Below are 15,583 nucleotides of genomic sequence, written 5' to 3' on the forward strand. Positions count from 1 at the left end.
GAAAAGCTGAAAGAATTCCTGCTGAGATCAGGAACAAGACAAGGATGTCTGCTCTCGCCACTACTCTTCAACATAGCTCTGGAAGTCCTAGTCACAGCAATCAGAGAAGTAAAAGAAATAAAAGGAATCCAAATTGGAAAGGAAGAAGTAAATGTATCGCTATTTGCAGATGACATGAAACTATACCTAGAGAATCCTAAAGACTCTACCAGAAAACTGTTAGAGCTCATCCACGAATTTGGCAAAGTCGCAGGATACAAAATTAATACACAGAAGTCAACGGCATTTCTATACACTAACAATGAAAGATCAGAAAGGGACATTAGGGAAGCAATCCCATTTTCCATGACATCCAAAAGAATAAAATACCAAGGAGTAAACCTACCTAAAGAGACAAAAGACCTGTACTCTGAAAACTGCAAGACACTGATGAAAGAAATCAAGGAAGACACAAATAGAAAGATATACCATGATCTTGGATTGGAAGAGTTAATATTATCAAAATGACTATACTACCTAAGGCAATATACAGACTCAATGCAATCCCTAGCAAATTACCAAGGACATTCTTCACAGACCTCAAACAAAATATTTTAAAGTTTGTTGGAAGCACAAAAGAACCAGAATAGCCAAAGACATCCTTAAAAAAAAAAATGGACCTGGAGGAAACATGCTCCTGGATATCAGACTATACTACAAAGCAACAGTCATCAAAACCGCATGGTACTGGCACAAAGGAAGAAATATAGCTCAGTGGAACAGGATAGAAAGCCCAGAATTAAACCCACACATCTACGGCCAACTAATCTCTGACAAAGGAGGCAAGAATATACAATGGATAAAGGATAGTTTGTTCAATAAGTGGTGCTGGGAAAACTGGACAGCCACATGGAAAAGAATGAAATTAGAACACTCCCTAACACCATACACAAAAATAAACTCCAAATGGATTAAAGACTTAGATATAAGACCAGACACTATAAAACTTAGAGGAAAACGTAGGCCAAACACTCTCTGACATAAAACACAGCAACATCTTCTCAGATCCACCTCTTAGGGCATTGACAAAAAAAACAGAAATAAACAAATGGGACCTAATTAAACTTGAAAGTTTCTGTACTTTTAAGGAAACCCTACACAAAACAAAAAAACAACCCACAGAGGGGGTGAAAATATTTGCAAATGAATCAACTGACAAGGGATTAATCTCCAAAATTTATAAACACCTTCTGTAGATCCATACCAAAAATACAAAAAACCCCATCAAAAAATGGGCAGAAGATCTAAACAGACAGTTCTCCAAAGAAGACATGAAGATGGCCAAAAAGCACATGAAAAGATGTTCAACATCACTCATTATTAGAAAAATGCAAATCAAAACCACTCTGAGGTACCACCTTACACCAGCCAGAATGGCCATCATCAAAAAGTCTACAAACAATAAGTGCTGTAGAGGGTGTGGAGAAAAAGGAACGCTAGTACACTGTTGGTGGGATTGTAAACTGACGCAACCACTGTGGAAAGCAGAATGGAGATTCCTCAGAAAACTAAACATAGAACTACCATTTGATACAGCAATCCCACTCCTGGGCATCTATCCAGAGAAAACCACAACTGCAAAGACTCATGTACTCTGATGTTCATTGCAGCACAATTTACAATAGCCAAAACATGGAAAAAAAACTAAATGTCCGATGACAGAGGAGTGGATCAATAAGAGGTGGTACATATATGCAATGGAATATTACTCAGCCATTAAAAGGAATGAAATACCAGCATTTTTAGTAACATGGATTGACCTAGAAACTATTATGCTAATTGAAGTCAGCCATACAATGAGACACCAACATCAAATGCTTTCACTGACATGCGGAATCTGAAAAAAGGACAGACCGAACGTCTTTGCAGGTCAGATGTTGACTCAAAGACCTTACAGTCATTGAAAAATTTATGGTCTCCAGAGGAGACAGTTCGGGGCATAGGGAGATGTGCTTGGGTCATGGGATGGAAATCCTGTGACATTGCATTGTTATGATCATTATACAACTACAGATTTGATAAATTCATTTGAGTAATTAATAAATAAATAAAAATTATATGGAACAACGAAAGACCCAAAATTGCTAAAGCAATACTGAGAAACAAAAACCAAACAGGAGGCATAAGTCTCCCAGTATTCAGGCAATATTACAAAGGCACAGTCATCAAGACAGTGTGGTACTGGTATTAAAACACAAAAACTGGAGTTCTTGTCGTGGCTCAGTGGTTAATGAATCCGACTAGGAACCATGAGGTTGTGAGTTTAAACCATGAGGTTGCGGGTTTGATCCCTGGCCTTGCTCAGTGGGTTAAGGATCCAGTGTTGCCATGAGCTGTGGTGTAGGTTGCAGACACAGCTGGGATCCTGCGTTGCTGTGCCTGTGGTATAGGCCAGCAGCTACAGCTCCATTTCGACCCCTAGTCTGGGAACCTCCATTTGCTGTGGGAGTGGCCCAAGAAATGGGAGAAAGACAGGAAAAAAAATAGACAAACAGACAAATGGAACAGAATAGAGAACCCAGAAATAAACCCTGACACCTACGATCAATTGATCTTTGACAAGGGAGGCAAGAACATAAAATGGGAAAAAGAAAGTCTATTCAGCAAGCATTGCTGGGAAACCTGGACAGCTGCATGCAAAGCAATGAAACTAGAACACACCCTCACACCATGCACAAAAATAAACTCAAAATGGCTGAAAGACTTAAATATAAGACAGGACACCATCAAACTCCTAGAAGAAAACATAGGCAAAACACTCTCTGATATCAACATCATGAATATTTTCTCAGGTCAGTCTCCCAAAGCAACAGAAATAAGAACAAAAATAAACCCATGGGACCTCATCAAACTGAAAAGCTTTTGCACAGCAAAGGAAACCCAAAAGAAAACAAAAAGGACAACTTACAGAATGGGAGAAAATAGTTTCAAATGATGCAACTGACAAGGGCTTAATCTCTAGAATATATAAGCAACTTATACAACTCAACAGCAAAAAAGCCAACCACCCAATGGAAAAATGGGCAAAAGACCTGAATAGACTGTTCTCCAAGGAAGATATACAGATGGCCAGCAAACACATGAAAAAATGCTCAACATCCCTGATTGTTAGAGAAATGCAATTCAAAACTACCATGAGATATCACCTCACACCAGTCAGAATGGCCATCATTAATAAATCCACAAATAACAAGTGCTGGAGGGGCTGTGGAGAAAAGGGAACCCTCCTGCACTGTTGGTGGGAATGTGAACTGGTACAGCCACTATGGAGAACAGTTTGGAGATACCTTGGAAATCTATACATAGAACTTCCATATGACCCCTCAATCCCACTCTTGGGCATATATCTGGACAAAACTCTCCTTGAAAAAGACACATGCACCAACATGTTCATTGCAACACTATTCACAATAGCCAGGAAATGGAAACAACCCAAATGTCCATCAACAGATGATTGGATTAGGAAGAGGTGGTATATATACACAATGGAATACAACTCAGCCATAAAAAGGAATGACATAATGCCATTTATAGCAACATGGATGGAACTAGAGAATCTTATACTGAGTGAAATGAGTCATAAAGACAAAGACAAATACCATATGATATCACTTATAACTGGAATCTAATATCCAGCACAAATGAACATCTCCACAAAAAAGAAAATCATGGACTTGGAAAATAGACTTGTGGCTGTCTGGGGGGAGAGGGAGGGAGTGGGAGGGATCGGGAGCTTGGGCTTATCAGATACAACTTAGAATATATTTACAAGGAGATCCTGCTGAGTAGCATTGAGAACTATGTCTAGATACTCATATTGCAACAGAAGAAAGGCTGGGGGAAAAAAAAATGTATACATGTAAGGATAACTTTATCCCCTTGCTGTACAGTGGGAAAAAAATAAATTATAAAAAATAAATAAATTAAATAAAATAAATAAATAAAAATAAAATCTGCATTTTAATAAATGAAAAATTATTTCAATCATTAATTATAGCTTATTACCCACTGTACTTTAATTAATGCAGTATAAAAATATATTTGTTTAAATATTTTCTTGTAGAATTGGAAAGAATATTATTACACAATATTTAATTAGATTGAAATTTAATATCTTAGAAAGTATTTTTGAGTAGAACAACTCGTAGAAAATTATGTTTATGATCGTGTAAAAGATTGGCAAGAACACACATAGAAATTTTATTTTTTTCCCTAAGAGAGAAAACATATTTCTTAAAAGTATTATAATTGTTCCAAACAATATTCTTAGTATTTTGTTAACTGTGACTTTGAGATTTATTTTTTCTAGTTGCACTATTATTAAAATAAATATTAAATTTATTTTTTGAGAGATAACTTTCACTGAAATTATGAGACATGTTATGTATAAATTGCACACAATTAATCAGCTACAATCTAGTCTCTAATTAAAGAACAATTATGGAACATTTCTTAGTGCTAACTTTAACTTTTAAGCACAATAACCAACTGTTATAATGAACCAGTGTAGGGAAATCAGCCAGCAGATGTCTTCATTTTTTTGGTTATCAATACTGTCTGCATCATTATTGTGAAAATAATAGTGATTTCAAAAGACATTCATTATCTTATATTAAAAATTCATTTAACATTCACAAGTATTCAAGGATATGATTTAAATATAAATGAAATAATTCAGGTTGCAGCTAAATTTAAATGATAAAGAGAATTAAGTATCTCTAAATTATATTTCTTAGGTTACTCACTGCAACAGGAAAATGAGAGAAAGAGAAAGAAAGAAAGGAAGGAAGGGACAAATAGAGAAGAGGCTCCATACTTACAATCTGGGAGTGAAATACTTTGTTTTAGAGTTGAAGTTTTCTTGAGTTTTCCAGATAAACCTCTACTTGAAATGCTAGATTAGTGCCTGAAAAAAATAAATTGACTCTAGTGCTAAGTGTGAGATCTGATGTAATATGAGCAGATTTAAAAAAAAATAGTATTTTCAAAGAGAATATAAGGACACCAAAAACAGTGTTTATGGGTGGGAGGAAGACATATAAGCAAGAGTAAATCAAAGTTAAGCTATTGAGAACAACGAAGTAACAGGTGCCAAAAGAGAAAGGAGTTCTCCAGGAAAAAAATAAAAGAGTTGTGTTAAATCTATGAAAGACTTTGAAAAATAAGTACAAGTATTTGGTTTCATATTTTGGAGGAAATCAAATGTATGAGAGGCCTATAAATCAGTTCTGAAAATTAAACATATGGTTATAAATGCCTATATTTTTGTAATTTATTAGTTTATCTAATTAATACTTCAAACCAATACCTTAAACTCTTGATTCAAAAATCTATTTTTTTAAAAAAAGCTGTACTTTTAAACTGTTTTGTTCCTTTTGGGGCAATATCTCCCAAATGTGGAAACTACCAATAAATCTTAATTTTTAGTAAAGCCAATCAAATTTTCCTGTCTCTAACTGGCTAGGAGTGGAGAAACTCATAGAAACCATGTGATATCACTAAGATGCTTTAATTTGGAATTTGAAATATTAAAAATCCAATATAATTTAAATTGATAACTACCATTGGAGACACATCAGGAGACTATTCTTTAGTTCCTTATACCTATTGCCCTAGAACTCTTGTATCTCATCAGTCCTGAATGACACAATTAAAAATTTCTTTTTAGAACTTAGCTATACCATATCTTTCCAATAAATTTTTGGTTTCAGGTAGACAGAGTGCATCTAAGTTAACTGCAATTAAAATCAAATCAATATAACTTTACACAATAGAATTTATGAGAATATTTCCTATTTTTGTTGAATATATGAAACCCATATATGATATAAAATATTTTGGGATAATTTGCACAAGAAAGTGTAGGATCTGTGCAAGAACATTGCAAACTTTTATCAATTTTTTTAAAGCACTCAAAACTATGTTCAAATAACTCTACACACTTCCTGAGTAGAGTTATTTGATATTCAAAATGTTGAATGTCCTCAAATTGCTTTATTTGTTAGATTATTGGAATTTTTCTTTCTTTTTTTTGTGTGTGTGTGTTTTTGTCTTTTTATAACAGCACCCAGGGCATATGGGAGGTTCCCAGGCTAAGGGTCAAATTGGAGCTGTAGCTATGAGACTACATCACAGCCACAGCAATGCCAGATCTGAGTCATGTATGTGACCTACACTACGGCTCACGGCAACACTGGATCATTAACCCACTGAGCAAGGCCCCGGATCAAACCCACGTCTCATGGATACTAGTCAGGTTTGTTAACCACTGAGCCATGCAGAAACTCATAGATTATTGGAAATTTTCAAGCAACTGAACATGTCCAAAAGGAAAATATGAAGCATCTCTGTTGTCTCTGTTGAAAATTAACCATTTTCAGTGATGTTGAATATTTATTTGTAGGCATATTTTTGTTTTTCCTTGTTTCTTTATGACAGTCCTATTGTTTTTTTAGTATTATGCATTGAAAATAATTGCTTAAATGCAGAAAATTATATAAATATCAAATTAATAAAAATAACCTAAATTTAAACATCCACTGATTCTCTTCATTTATATTATGTGGACCCATACCAGGAATTTTTCTATGAATATAACCAGAGATAAGTAGAAATGGATAAGTTGAGTGTAATATAAATAATACCACTTTTATAAAATAAGAATATATCATTTATCATATAATTAAAATATTACATTTACTTTTAACATATTTTTGCATATTAATATGCTTTTTCCTGTTTTGTTTTGTAATTAGAAAAAATAATAAAGTGAAATGTTACTGAGTTTAAATTTTTTTTCTTAAAGGAAGAATATTATTTTTTAAAAACTCACTCTAAGTTTAAAAAATTGCTTATAAAAATTACTAGTTTTGAGTGATAATGACATTTAGCAGTCCTAAGGTTTATTTCAAAGAAGACTATTGAGTTCCTTCTTTGAAAGATGAGGATATAAGCATTTTTAGATTTCTTTCCAAGTGTGCTCTTTATCACTGATCTCTGTTAAGTATGTTAGTTTTTAGACTATGTAAATTTATTATACTTGGTTTGTTAACTTTAATCCCTAACTTTGCTTAGCATTAATTCTATATTTAAGTAAACTCAAGGCTCACATGATTTCTCCATTCCTGAGAACTTTCCATTCCTTCTCCTCTGAATTGCTTAGATATATTAACCATTTTTTCTAAAAAAGACCAGTAGGTATTATCTTTTATGAATTTTTACATATTTGAATATATCTAGCTATTTGATTAAAGTTTTAGTAACATATTTTCTACGTATTTGATAAAGTTTGTTGAAACATAGGACAGCAAAAGAAAAAAATAAAAAATTATAACTATATAGCTTAATGAATTGCCACACATGAATAATAATTATCCAGATGGAGAAAAGTTCTTTGTTAGCAATGCAGAATTCCCCTCCTATACCTTTCAGTCAATACCTGTACCTTTCCATCTGAAGAGAAACATATTGTAACACACTGCACAGTAGTTTTTCTTATTTTTAAACCTTTAAAAATTAGAGTTATGTAACACATACTCTTTTATATCTGCCTTTTGGTTCTCAGTGTTATGTTTGTGACATTATTTCATATTGTCACATGCACCAAATTTATTCATTTTCATTGCTGCACATGAGCATTTCACAAATATAATGTAATTTACTTAAGTGTACAATAGTTTTTGACTATGTGCATTGTTTGTTTGGGGCTATTATTGACTGTGCAGCCAGAAATAGTTCTGCATATATCTTTCAGTGATAATATGTTAACATTTCTGATGAGTAATAGAATTGTTTGGTCACCGAGTGTGTGTGCATAGACAGCTTAGTTGTTACTGCTAAACAGTTTCCAAACTATTTGAACCAGTTGACTCTTATCTGCAATGTATGTGAATTCAAAATTGAAGGTCTTTCATTTTAGCTCTTCTGATAGGGGTAGAGTGATATGTAATTCTTTTTTTTCATTTATATCCGTGATGACTAATGAAGTTTAAAAAATTCACATATGAATATTGTATATTATATGCATGCATTATCTATATTTTCAGGATATAGGTTCTTTGATAAATATTTTGTGAATATCTTCTTCCACTCTCTACTATGTGTTTTAATCCTCTTAAACTGGGACAGCTGGTCAATCCCGCACGGATTTGGTCCTGGCTGAGAAAATGTTTAAAATTTACCACTCAGTTTACCAGTTAATCCCCTAGTTGTTTAAATAATTTGTGTTCTGTTTTATCTCCTTTGTTATACGAAGGTATCATATCTCCTAGTATCTTTCATTTTAATTTTCCTAATTACATCTAAAATTCACTGAAAATAATACTGTGTAATGTTAGGTGTAAGCCAAGATTCTCCCCATAGGAGAAATAGAATTCACATAGCACCACTTATTAAAAAGGCCAGTATTTCTATAAGCCTGTGCAGCTCTATATTTTCTTATAAATATATGTGTATAGTTTTGAGTAAGTCTTCCAATTTTTTTATTCTTTAAAATTGTCTTGGACATGTTTACGTCTTTATTTAAATTGCATTTTTCTCAATAATGCATGTGCAAAATTCTTGCATATGTTTATATCTATCAATACAAATAGATATTTAATGACTCGGATGCTCCTATAATTTTAACAATTTAAAATTCATTTTCTAATTGTTTATCTATATGATTGATTTCTGTATGTTGGAAAGTTTTCCTTGTTGGTTTCCTTTATGAATTGTAATTTTACCTATGTTCATGAGTATACAAACCTGATTGTACAAATATACAAAGATATATATATTTTACAAACAGTCAGGTCCTCTCTAAGTAATAGGTTTTATTTATCCCAGACTAGTCTTAAAATTCATATCTCTCTTTTGCAGAAGAATCTTTAGTTCATACTTGAATAAAGGTGAGGATAGAGGGCATCCTTGACTTTTTGTTAAACACAGCAGAAAAGCCTTTCAATAATTTCCTGCTATATAGAATTTTACATAGAACTTGTGTATCCATCCATTATCATATTAAGGAAGTTCCTATCTATTACAAATTTGATAAATAACCTTTCTATAAATATTGCTATTATATCTCAATTGAATGTGGTTAATTATATTAATATATTTTAACTATTAAATATTATACTCCTAGACTATTCACATAATAATTATTCTTGCTATCATATGTGTATATAATATTAACTCTAATTTACTACCTTTTTAAGTGGATTATTTTACTATGTTGATGTGACATATAAGCCTACAATGTTTCTACCTTGTAATAGCCTTGACAGGTTGTGGTATAAAATATAACTTGGCCTCATTAAAAAAAAAATGAAAAGTATTTTCCCCTTTTGCTAATCTCTGCAAAAGCACATATTTTAAAATATTTCCCAGTAAAGTTATCTTGGCATGAAATTAACTCTACGAGAATATAATATTCCAAATACTTCCAAAGAATGTGTATATAGCAGATGAATGTCAAGTACAAATTTTAATTTGCTTTGCCTACAGTCTTGATGATTTTTTTAGTTTTCTTTAATAAGTTTTCAAGAAAAATGAGTGGATTAAGATGTGGTATATATGCACAATGGAATACTACTTAGCTACAAAAAGGAACAGCATAATGCTATTTGCAGCAACATGGATGGAACTAGAGACTCTCATACTAAGTGAAGTAAGTCAGAAAGAGAATGACAAATACCATATTGTATCACTTATATCTGGAATATAATATATGGCACAAATGAACCTTTCTACAGAAAAGAAACAAACTCATGGACTTGGAGAACAGACTTGTTGCCAAGGGGGAGTGGGAGGGAGTGTGATGGGCTGGGATTTGGGGATTAGCAAATGAAAACTATTGCATTTGGGGTGGATAAGCAATGAGATCCTGCTGTATAGCACAGGGAACCATATCTTGTCACTTGTGATGGAACATGATGGAAGGTAATGTGAGAAAAAGAATGTATATATATATATATATACATATATATATATATACACACACACACAAACACATATATATATATATGTATACGCCTGGGTCACTTTGCTGTACAGCATAAATTGACAGAACATTGTAAACCAACTATAATAGAAAAATAAAATTTTTTTAAAAAAGAAGGCTTTATTCAGGTTTCTTATATGAAGGTAAATTTTTCTACTTCTCCTTTACATCTGCCAAGTTTTTCAATATTTCACTCCATGATACTAAATTCATTAAAAAAATGGGACTTACAATTAGGTATTAAATTTGCTATTTTATTATTATGAAATAATTCTCTTTATCACAAAAATCTACATTCTGAGAGAAATATAGCTGCAATAGCTTTTTTACTGTTACATTGTATGTATTTTTCCATCACTCTGTTTTCAACCTTTCTCTATCCCTATGGTTAAGATGTGTCTATTTAATATGTAACATTTAAAAAAATCTAATCTTACAATGTTTGCCTTATTGCTGTCTATAATTTAATTCAAATATAAAACTTTAGTCTTGATTTATGTTTGTCTCCTCTGTCCTATGTTCTGTTTGTTGCTTCTTAAAATTGTTTTCCAAATATTTCTCTGTATTGCTATTTATTTATTCATTTTAATTTTAAGGCTGCACCTGAGGCGTATGGACATTCCCGGGACAGAGACTGAATCTGAGACACAGTTGTTACCTATGCTGTGGCTGCAGCAATGCTGGAAACTTTCTTTAACCCATTGTTCTGGGCTGGGGATCTAACTCATGCTTCCATAGCGTCCCAAGCTACTGCAGTCAAATTCTTAATCCACTGGGCCACAGTGGAACTCCAATTAGTTATATATTCTCTTATCACTATTTTCTTGAATAGTTTAAAAATAAAAAATACATTCTTAACTTTTTAATCCCTAATATCAAAATAATGACCTTCTACATGTCACAGACAATGCAAGAATGTATAACACTGTATCTTTATTAGCCTCCTCCTTTTGTGCAATTTTATTGTATTTTGTGGTTTATTTTAATACAACATATATTTTAAATCCTATGAGTATATTGTGTGTAAACAATTTCATTTCCTAGTGCTCTTCTTTATTTACCTCTGAATGTACTTAATATATGCTTTCTCATCTACTATCATATTCCTTATGACTAAAGAACACCCCCCTACAGAATTCTTACTATTTGTTTACCAAAGTTCTCCATGTATAGAGTTTCAACATTTTATTTTTAAAATTTTTATATTTCTCTTTCCTATATTTTTATTTATGGGCTTAGGATTTTAGGCTGATTCTGATTTTTCTTCACAGTATTTTAGAGATTGTTTTTGTTTTGAAACTTTCTTTTGTAATGTTGGCTTTCATTATTGTTCATTTGAAGGTACTGTGTCCTGCCTTACCTCTTGCTCCTTTTAGTACTTCTTCTAAGACTGATTACAGAGGTAACCCTTGTTCTTTGGTGGTGTGCTAATTAAATGAGGCTTATTCTTAACATGGCTTTGGTTGCACATTTGATTTAATTATAAAAAACAGGAGAGAATTTAACAAACCTATACATAAACTGTCTACTCATGTAAAGAAACTCAGTAAAATATTTGTTTATATGATTTAATTGTTCTTTTATTGAATAAGAATCAAGCATAATTCAAAAAATATTCCTAGCAGTTTAAAGAGAATAGTATATCACAGTGGTTCTCCAGCTTTTTGATGTTAAAAAAAAAACTTTAAATCAATTTATTTTTCAAATTCCAAAGAAATTTTCTTTATATATATAAGTTACTTAAGCAGATTTCATTGAATGTAAAGAATAACCTTTCAATACTCCTGGATAAGAGAAGACAATTTGTCAAGCTCAGTTGTCATTCTAATAAAGAAAAGCCAAAGTCAAGTTTTGCATTAACATAATATTTGAAAGTAAAGGAGTCATACTTTATAACTGTTTTTTCTTATGAAGAAACTCATCAAAACTGGCAATATTGGACAAACATTTGGACACATTTCATATTTTATTTTCATACTAAATATTGGAAAACAAGACAAATAAAATTCATTTCCCTTAATCATACACAACTTGTCACATTCTCTCAATTTTTGCCTTTCACTGTGCTTTTCCATATTCCAAAACAGGACAAAACTACTTTCTTTTCCTTGAAAATCAGAAGCTCATCCCTTAATCTTGTGTATATATATTAATGATAATTCTAAACCAAAGTACTCTCCTGTATTTCATAAAGAAAACATGCAGTTAAGCAAGAAATATATATCCTGTATTATTATTTTTCAGGTTAACATATGGTACAACATTAAGCCATAAATATCACTTTATTGCTTTCCTAAATTGGAGTGAGTAAACATAGCCCTGAATTTGGCTATTCTACAGTATTTAACAGGAAGAATCAATATCTAGAAACACTATTTAATATATTACATGTATGTAGGTGTTATTTTATGAAGATATATATTTTACTTATAAATAAACATGTTTTATATATTATGTAATATATAAATAGGTATTATACAATTATACATACATGTAATTGTATAATTAAATATATAAGTACCTTCTATGGATATAAGTATATGTATTAAAATTATTCTTAGTAATCAAAGGATTAGTATTTACCAATACTAATTCATATTAGCATTATCAAAAATTCTTTATATTTCAACAAGTGTTGCTAGGAAAAATGAACATTTGCATGTAAAAGAATTAAATTAGAACATTCTCTAACACAACATACAAACATAAACTCAAAATGAATTAAAGACCTAAATGTAAGTCCAGAAACCATAAAAATCCAGGAGGAAAACTTAAGCAGAACACTCTTTGACATAAACTGCAGCAATGTTTTTGAACATGTCTCCTAAAGCAAAGGAAACAAAAGTAAAAACAAACAAATGACACCTAATTAAACTTAAAAGCTTTTGCACAGCAAAAAAAAAAAAAAAAAAATCTTGAAAATGCGAAGACAACCAACTGAATAGGATAAAATATTTGCAAGTGATATTATCCAAAAGGGGTTAATATCCAAAATATATAAGCAATTTTTACAACTCAATAGCAAAAATCAAAAACTTGATTTAAAAATGGGAAGAAGCTCTGAATAGATATTTTCCCAAGGAGGAAATGCAGATAGCCAATAGGCATATGAAAATATGCTCAACATTAGTAATCATCAGGGATATGCAAATCAATACCACAATGAGATATCACTTCACATCTGTCAGGATGGATATCATCAAAAATAACACAAATAACAAATGTTGGAGAGGATGTAGAGAAAAAGGAAACCTCATATAGTATTGATGGAAATGCAAATTTGTGCAGCCACTGTGGTAAACAGTATGGAGATTTCTCAAAAAACTAAATATAGAACTGCCATATGATCCAGCAATTCTATTCCTGGATACCTTTCTGGAAAAAAAACAACAACACTAATTCCAAATGATATATGAACCCCAATACTCATAGAAGCATTACTTAAAATTGCCAAGATATGGAAGCAATCTTAATGTTCATCAAAAGATGATAAAGAAAATGTGGTGCATACATACACTGGAATACTACTCAGCCATAAAAAGAATGAAATCTTGCCATTTTCAGCAATATGGATGTACTTTGAAGGCATTGTGCAAAGTGAAATAAGTCAGGGAGAGACAAATACTTTATCACCTATTTGTGGAATCTAAAAAATACAACAAACTACAGATTATACCAACAAAGAAGCAGATTCACAGATATGGAGAACAAACTAGTGGTTCCCCATGGGGAGAGAGAAGGGGGGAATGGGAAAAATAAGAGTAGGGGATTAAGAGATACAAATTATTAGGTATAAAATGAGCTACAAGTATATGTTGTACACCATGGGGAATATGATCAATATTCTATAACTAAAAATGGAGTATAGCCTTTGAAAATTATGAATCACTACAATGTACACCTGTAACATATAATATTGTACATTAACCATAACAATAAAAAGAAAAAATATTACATATTAATCCAATTTAATATTAGCCCAACTTTTTAAATTAACTAAGGATTGATCCGAGGATTTTCAAGCAAACATACTACAAAGCATAATTACTATTGTAAAAATGTTTTGTAGAATAATGATTTCATTTAACAGAACATTTTACTTCTACAGTTTTACATTCTTAAATCTTATAAACTTTGTGTACATTATCTACATTTATAAGATAAGGAAAAAATTTAAAGCCAAAATTATTAAAATGATCTGGTTCAACAAGAGACTCATTAGAACTTGGATTTTCATTAAAAACAGGTTCTTGTGGTAAAAATTTCAGAGAAAATAATATTTGTATCTCTTAAAGTTTAGTATAGTAAAACATTACCAGGTCAATTTCCTTACTTTCTTTTTTTTTTTTAATATTGGACTTATATAACCACCTCTATTCTTTATAAACAATTGATAGAAAATTCCTTGAATTTGAGTCTTTTAATCTAATTTATTAATACTTTTTTAGACAGGGAAAATACTTCAATTCATATAATGAAAGATAAAAGCTCATATCAATTCAGAATAGATATGTATAACTTAGAGCTTACATTTTATAATCTCCATAATAGGTCATAATAAATACAGAAAAATAACTCCTTGATCCAGATTTCAAAGACCTATTTTCCCTTCCAGAGGTAATGGAATATTGTATCAACTGGTTTTGTTCTTCCAAATAGAAAAGCAAATTTAAAAATATCATCAAGCAGGATTCCCTATCACCTCTTACCCAACAGAGGATATATCTCCATCATTCACTCAGAACAGATGACCAAGTAATCAGGTCATAAAGCCAGATGCCTGATTTGTACGTCATAACTGGGAATAATTTCTCAGCCCTGAACAAATGAAAACCAAGGCCAAATTTGAAGAACTTTGTAGAACTGGAAACAAAGTAAAAGCAAAACAAAGCAAAGCAAAAAGAGAGAGAGAGAATAACAGAAACAGAGAGCCAATGACTTAAAGTTCTAATGCTTTGGGGAATTACCGTGGGAGCCAAGACAAGGCGTGTGGTCTGGTGCTGTTTTCAGGTGACTTGGTGTAATTGCCTCTGGAAGGTGAGGCTACTCTGCAGAACTTGCAAAACTGTTAAAGTGCAATTTTTTAAAGTTAAAAGCAAGACTACCATACAAATATAGAATAAATATGTTTCAACTATTCACCTCTTTTATCAATAAGGGAACCAGTAAAATGGTAAAACTGATTTAAGGGATCATTCAAGGAAGAGAGATTTATATCAACAAAGTCAAAGGATTCCTGAAAAGAATTTGATAATAGAAATTAAACTCTTAAATGCCCTATAGGCCTTAAAAGTGAAACCCTGAAACCTTTAGGCTTATCTTATCTACCTGACAGAAACCTATAAACTAGCATTTAATTTCACAGTTTCGAGGATCTAATAATAAATAGCAAAGTAAAACTCAGGTGCATTTTCCTAGATAATTAAAAAAATCTAGAGTGAGCCTGTTAAACAATGACATTGAAAGGGCATGCAGTCCTCCTCCTGCTTTATTTCCAAGCTGTGAATTTTTTTTTTTTTTTACTTAATAAAAGTAATGGTAAAAAGAATCTTGTCACACATA

Source organism: Sus scrofa, chromosome 13 (genome assembly GCF_000003025.6).
Source record: "Sus scrofa isolate TJ Tabasco breed Duroc chromosome 13, Sscrofa11.1, whole genome shotgun sequence".
NCBI lineage: Eukaryota > Metazoa > Chordata > Mammalia > Artiodactyla > Suidae > Sus > Sus scrofa.